Source organism: Silene latifolia, chromosome X (assembly GCF_048544455.1).
Source record: "Silene latifolia isolate original U9 population chromosome X, ASM4854445v1, whole genome shotgun sequence".
NCBI classification, from domain to species: domain Eukaryota; kingdom Viridiplantae; phylum Streptophyta; class Magnoliopsida; order Caryophyllales; family Caryophyllaceae; genus Silene; species Silene latifolia.
Window position 1 is genome coordinate 159,748,481 of NC_133537.1, and position 7,310 is coordinate 159,755,790.

General features: G+C 37.0%; 1 non-coding gene across 1 annotated transcript; it reads left to right on the plus strand.

The window, feature by feature from the left end:
• The first annotated feature begins 1,756 nt into the window (after positions 1-1,756).
• On the plus strand, positions 1,757-1,865 carry LOC141625019 (small nucleolar RNA R71). Its single transcript, XR_012534819.1, has one exon. It is a non-coding gene; the product is annotated as a small nucleolar RNA R71 (small nucleolar RNA).
• The last annotated feature ends 5,445 nt before the right edge of the window (positions 1,866-7,310 follow it).

Sequence of the window (7,310 nt, forward strand, 5' to 3'; positions counted from 1 at the left end):
TCTTCATTGAGCTCGTAGCTCTCCATTGAGGCAACCAAAGCATCTGGCTCCTCAGCATTCTCCACTGTATTACCTGCACACTCATCTAAATGGGTTAGATCAGCTAAGGGATCCTTGGCTAAGGATTCCCTCCAATTACAAGTAACAACCCATCAACAATATCAATGGAATAACACGTATCCTCATCAGCGAGTTCGGTTGCGTTGTGAGCAAGATCGAACTCAATGGTGTCATCCCCTACCTCTAAGGTGATGGTTCAGCGTTTGACATCTATCACGGCCCATTTGTATGTAAGAATGGTCTGCCTAAAATAATAGGTATCATTGTCCTCTCGCAATGTCCAAAACAACGAAATCGACAGAATAAAAAACTTACCCACTCGAACAGGTACATCCTCTAAAACACCTATAGGTCTCTGAGTCGATCTATTTGCCATTTGAACGGTAATATCGGTTACCTTGAGTCTACCAATGTTTAACCTTTCGCAAACAGAATACGACATGACACTAACACTGGCCCCTAAGTCACAAAGGGCCTTTCCAATTACGTGGTTACCTATAGTGCAAGGAATTGAAAAACTACCCGGGTCCTTTAATTTAGGTGGCACATTAACTTGCGAAAGAGCATTACATTCCTCCACAAACGCAACATTACCATCATCACGAAAATTTCGCTTACGATTCAAAATATCTTTCATAAATTTAGTGTAAGAGGGTACCTGGGTAATTAAATCAGTGAAAGGAACCGTTACCTCGAGATTCTGGACCATCTCCAGAAACTTACCAAACTTACGCTCCGACTTAGTAGCCTTCGACGCTCGGATACGGGGATCGCAACACTGGCCGTAGGATCAGTAACCTTCGGCTTCCGTAGGTTTAAAACCCCCGTCAAATCATCAATGAGTGAAGAATCATGCGGACTAGTTGACGGATTTGCATCCTGCTCTGGAGTTCCAGTCGATCGACTGGTATGAGTGGTCGATCGACCAAGTAAGCTGGGCGTGAACAGTTCCTGTCCAGAATTTACTTCGTCAGGTGTCTCAGTCGATCGACTGAGGATGTTGGTCGATCGACTGGATGTGCTGGGTGTGAATAGTTTCTAACCAGAAACTATTTTATCGACACTTGATCGATCGATCAGGAATGTTGGTCGATCGACGGAAATCTTGGCATTCAGACTCGTTTTTGCACCAGAATTTAAACGAGCTTCTTCATCATTTCCCGAGTCTTCCTTTGGCTTGTCGGGACTTTCATAAGAAAGGCCACTTCTGAGATTGATGGCGTTGATCTTCTCAACCGGCCCTTCACATTTGCTTGAAGAATTAGCAGCTTGCTTAGCCTCCATATTCTCCAATTGTTTCACAAAATTCCGTGAGGACTCAATCCCGGCTGCTTCCATATTCGCCACTTGAACCAAAAGGAGTTGGACTATCTCTCTCACCTTCTCGATCTCATTTGAGTTTTGAACAGGAATTTCGACTTTCTCCTTGGAAGCTTCAGAAATCTCGAGCTTCTCGAGACGGGTAGAAATGGAAGTTATAAGTGTCACAACAGCAGTCATTTCTTCACTTTGCTTTCTTGACTTTCCACGTGAACTTCCAAACTCAGCTTTATCGACTGCCATCTCCTCGATAGTGTTCCAACCTTTACTTTGACCGGTATTGTTTTGAAACCTGCCATTAGCAGTTGCATCCAAGATGACCTTGTAATCATCATATAAAGCATTGTAAAATAGGTTGCAAAGATACCATTGCTGGAAACCATGATGAGGGACAGCTCGGACCAAACTTTTGAAACGTCCCCATGCTTCACAAAAATCTTCGTTGGTTTCTTGCTGAAAACTCGTGATTTTACCCTTCAAAGCATCAGTCTTTCAAAGCGGGAAGTACTTCTTGTAGAAGGCTAATGCTAAAGATGTCCAATCCGTGACTCCAGCTGCTACCCTATCGATGTAGCGGTACCAATCTCGCGCCGAATCCTTCAAGGAGTACAAGAACATAAACCCCTTTACTTCATCTTGAGTTACCCTAGCCGGTATAGGTATGGAACAGCAATAGTCTGTGAAAGTTTCCATATGCTTCAAGGGGTCTTCATCTGGCAGACCCGCGAACTGATTTCGCTCCACTAAATCAATATAAGAGGAACGAAACTCAAAATTACCGGTAGTAGGGTTAGGTAACTGGCGCCCCTTTGGAAGGTGGTGCTCCTTTGGCTGAAAATTATCATATATTATAGCCATAATTTCCAAAGTGAGAGTACTCAAGTCTTCCTCTCAAAAACCTGTCTTCTAACTGTGCAAAAGCAAAACTAGAAGCAAAGGTAAGCAACGGCCTCAAGGAATCAAAGTTCCTTGAGACAAGAAAAATAAACTAAAATAAGGCAAACAAAATTACACCGTCTCCCGAACGGCGCCAAAATTTGATACCGTCGTTTAGTACCAAAATTAAATTTATAATTCCAAACTAAAACTATAGCTAGTGATAGTAAGGGTCGAACCACAGAGAGACAAGGTTGATTTTGTCTGCTATTTTTCAGTCTATAAAAGTAACAATTAATTGGGGGTTTTGAATTTGGTTGATTAACTGGCTAATTGCTAAAATGAATATTCTCAACAAGATAAAAAGGGGATCGGGAACTTCGGTTCACCATGGCAAATATCAGGTCAGTAAGGTAGCAAAAGTCTTATAATACGGTCTCAGGGAAAATAAGCTAGCCTTTCGATCAAACTTCAAATAACCTCACGGTCTATTAATTCCCTAGAATTTATCAACGCTTTCGCTCAAGAGAAATTCCAAATCTAACGATAATTCAAATTACCAATCTTTCAATCTAGTAAAGAAATTTATCAAAAGATAACTAAACCAATACAGAAGAACTCATACTACACAACAATCCTAATTTAGTACCATGGCTCACCTTGTTCCCAATCAAAGAAATTACCTACGCATAATTATAACTATTCTAACTTCGAAATTAATAATAAAGAACAAATTTGACATATTGGAATCGAACTAAAACAAAAGAGAAGGATTCAATTGCTAAAATTAATTGATGAAAACAAGAATCAAAATAACAAAGAAATAAGGAAGAGGAAGAATTGCATAAAAAAGCTTACTAATTAAATTCAAGAACAAAGCATTCGAATCCAAGGTTTCCGTCTTCAAGCTAGATCTAAAACTGAGTTTTTCCAGAATGAAAAACATAACCTAAAAAGTTGCTGCGTTCTTCTGATAAAAAGATACTGAAAATTAATTACAAGTTGGGCTTTTAAAAGTCTAACACGAAGAAAAACGTCTGAGCTCGAAAACCGGTCGATCGACCGGGCAGCATGGTCGATCGACTGAATATGCGGAACAGTAGCATCTGACAAGCTTCAGTGGTCGATCGACCATGCAGCCTAGTCGATCGACTGAATTTGCTGTGCAGTGGCTTCTTGTTGCTTCCAATCAACTCTTCACTCCTTTGCACGCATCCCAAGGTGAGTGAATCTGAACCTCCTTCCTATGGGCTTCCTTGAAGTTGCTTTCGGAGGACGAATCTGGCTTGATTTAGCTTACTTCCACTCATTCCTACAACAAATTATAGAAAATGCAAAGTAAACCGTTTCGGGAGAAATAGTAGCCTTAAGCTAACAATTATGCATAGAAATACGTGCCAAAACCACAGATAAAGTGTATAGAAAATGCACGTATCATTGAACGCATGAAATCAATTCCCTATGCTTCCACTGTTGGATCGATCATGTATGTTATGATGTGTTCTCGTCCTGACGTCTCGTATGCTTTGAGTATGATGAGTCTTTTTCAGAAAACTCCAGGTGAGAGTCATTGGATAGTCGTCAAGAATATTCTAAAGTACTTGAGAAAGACTAAGGATTCATTCTTAGTGTTTGGAGGAGAATCTGAATTACGTATAAGAGGTTATACGGATGCCAGTTTCCAAACCGATAGGGATGATTTGAAATCCCAGGCTGGTTTTGTCTTTTTGTTGAACGGAGGGGCGGTTTGCTAGAGAAGTTTCAAAGAGTCTGTGACTGCTGATTCTACAATGGAAGTTGAGTACATTGCATCCTTTGAAGCTGCAAAGGACGCTGTTTGGATTAGGCAATTTTTAGAGGGACTGAAAGTAGTTCCGACCGCCGAGGATCCTATCACTTTGTATTGTGATAACAATGGGGCTATTTTTCAAGCAAAAGAGCCCAAGTCTAGTAACAAGTTTAGACATTTACTTAGGAAATTTCATGTAATTAGAGATTTAATCGAAAGGAAAGAAATTACAGTTTGTAAGGTTGGGACAGCTTACAACATCGCTGATCCTTTAACCAAGCCATTGTCTCAAGCTAACCATGATAGTCATGTAGTTTCGATGGGGTTGAGACGAATTCCAGAACTGTTGTATATTATATGATATGTAATAATCAAAATATTGTATTTATTATTTCATATATGATAAGTTGCATTTATCATTATATTCAGTTTTATGTCTGAATTTATATACTTTGTTTTCTCCAAATAGGTTGTAAAGACAATGTCGAACCCTATTAAGTGAACTGGATTAACATTGTATTTTGTCCCTAGTTACTTAATGAGGTGACATCTCGGAGTGACTAGATTGTAAGGCGATAGATGACAGGTTCGACTGTCATATGGTCATAGTGATGACTGGTCGATTACATAGGCATATTGTGAGACAATTTGTCGGACAGTGACCGTTTATAGAGTCCTTTTGTTGCTAGGTCGTGGCGAGGACTTCTATTTATTCCTTCGAGTCAGTTCTTTAGACTGGCGACTATTTCTCTGAGTTGGTACGGTTTTCCGGTGGCTTTGGTTTTTGTTCTAGGTGGCACCGTAAAAGGAGGCCGATGAACATTTACTGGGTCATTGTGATCTGTATCGAATAAAGAAAATAGGTCAACAGGATTGTCCATTTTAGTCATATTTTATCTCAAGGCCACTCGAGGAGAGATGACTTTGAATGCGTGGCCACGCTCGGATGCGATCTGTAGTAGATTATCCGGTCAGACAGTCATTCTCCTGATCGAGGAAACCACTTTATGATATGATCACGTGCAAGAACGACCTGAAAGACATCTTGCATTGAGTGGGAGATATTATTGGATAAGAGAATTGGTAACTCACACTTGTGTCGGACAAGTGGGAGATTGTTGGAGTAGTTTCCTCCACAATAAGTGCGTTTACATAATAAATCTCGTAAAAGGAATATCAGGGATTTAAATATTTTATTGTCAGCTGGTCATCGTTAATCGGTAATGATTGGTGACTAGAGTTTGACATTATTCGTCGTGTGACGGCGGTGATGTTGATCCCTTTAGGTCACACCTATAGGATGACGCCCAAATAGAATAAATTAATTATTTGTATGAGATACGAGATAATTAATTCCTTGTATTATTTGACTTTTAGTTAGTCACGTAAATGTATTATTTGATGACGGGTTACGAACTCGGGACAAGGAGATTTATTATTTAATTATGTGATATTAAATAATAAATAAATATATTAGAATTCATTAATTAATTGTTAATTAATTAATTTTATACGATATGTGTATTTGTTTTTAGATGAAATTAATTAGCTATTTAATTTTTACAAGAGGTTGTAAAATTAGCTAAGTGGGATAATATTGACACACTGCATGTTGATAAAATGGTCTTATGATTACTTAATGGTTAAGTAGTCATTGGTAGTTAATTTGTATTATTTAAGTGTCAAATAATTAAATTAATATTTAATTATGTAAGATAATTAAATATAAGACTTATAAGCATTTGTGGGGCAAATGTCGAAAACCGAAATAGACTCAAATATGTCCACTTGACCGGTTTTTTTTAGAGGACAACAAGTGTCCATTAAGTGGCAATTTCCACTTAGTTTTGTTTCCCATTTTTGCCTATAAATACCCACTTAATCACACCATTTCATATGTTTGGAAAAATTTGAAGAAAATTTGGTCCTTTTGTGTGCTTTGGCCGGTTCATCATCATCACCAAGAGACCAACTTTTCTTCTTATTTTGTTCATCATTTTCATCTTAAAACACATATAAAAACTAACTAATAATATTATCAAAGTAATAATATTAATTAGTACATCAAATATACAATTACAAGGTTACTACTACTATTAACTAGTTATTAATTTTAGTAGTATTTTGGGTTAATCTTGGGTGCCACCTAAGGAGATTACCTATATTGGTAATTGGTGTTCTTGGAGGATCATCCATAGTTTCATAGCTCAAGAACTATAAAGGTAGGAGACCTTTGTAGTGCTCATATTTTGCCTTATACAATGTAAGGAACTATTGTCTTAAGATGGTTTAATACCATCTTTTATACTTTTATTTGCATGCATGTAGATTTAGACCACTTTAAATTAATTTGTAATTTTAATATCATAAGATGAGTATTAATTTGGTCTAAATAACTAACAGTCCACAAGCTTAAGGCTTGTGTATGATCAATTATAAAGTGATGTTGAGTTGATGAACTCTTCTAAAGGGATGTCAATTATTTGTGTCTAAAATCTATTAGTCAATCTATGAGATAGTCATCCTTCTACTTTAAAAATCATTATTTGTGTCTCATAAGCTATCTTTGAATATCTAGTGTATTTATTCTACAGATAGAGTGGGAGAAAAATGATGACACAAAGTATACAAAGGATAATTTGTATGCTTGAGTAAATGAGATCTACGAAAGAAAGAATGATTTGTATACAATAGATAGCATACACGAATAGATGAAATCTATGGTCTCGAATAGATGAGATATACATGACAAAAGAGACCAAGTGAAGTAATCAAAAGAATATGTTCTTAAGATAACTACACGAGGAGACCAAAAGAAAGTTTTGATAAAAAATGACTAAAGAAGATAGAAAATGACTAAAGAAAAGTCTCAACAAGAGATTTTGCTAGTTCATGACCTAGATATAAATAGAGTTTCAATATTGATATTTACTTAAGAGGCTAAATGAAACAAAGTTGCATCCTTGAAAATAAATGAGATTTATGATTAAAAGTTGCAAAGAAAGATATGCCGATATCTACAAGAGCTAAGTTAGTTGTTAACCACGCTAGTGTCATTACTTAACCTCATTATGAAAATAAAATGGTTAAACCTTCTTCCAAAAGGGGTATTTTGAGAAGGACGTATATTAAATGGAATTTCACATTTAAATAATGACATTGCTACGCATCATTATAAAAATGAATGAGTTAGAGATTAAAATCTCTTTCCATAAGTTTAAGATTGAAACCTTTTCAAAATAGGTATTTTGAAAAGATATGTTGG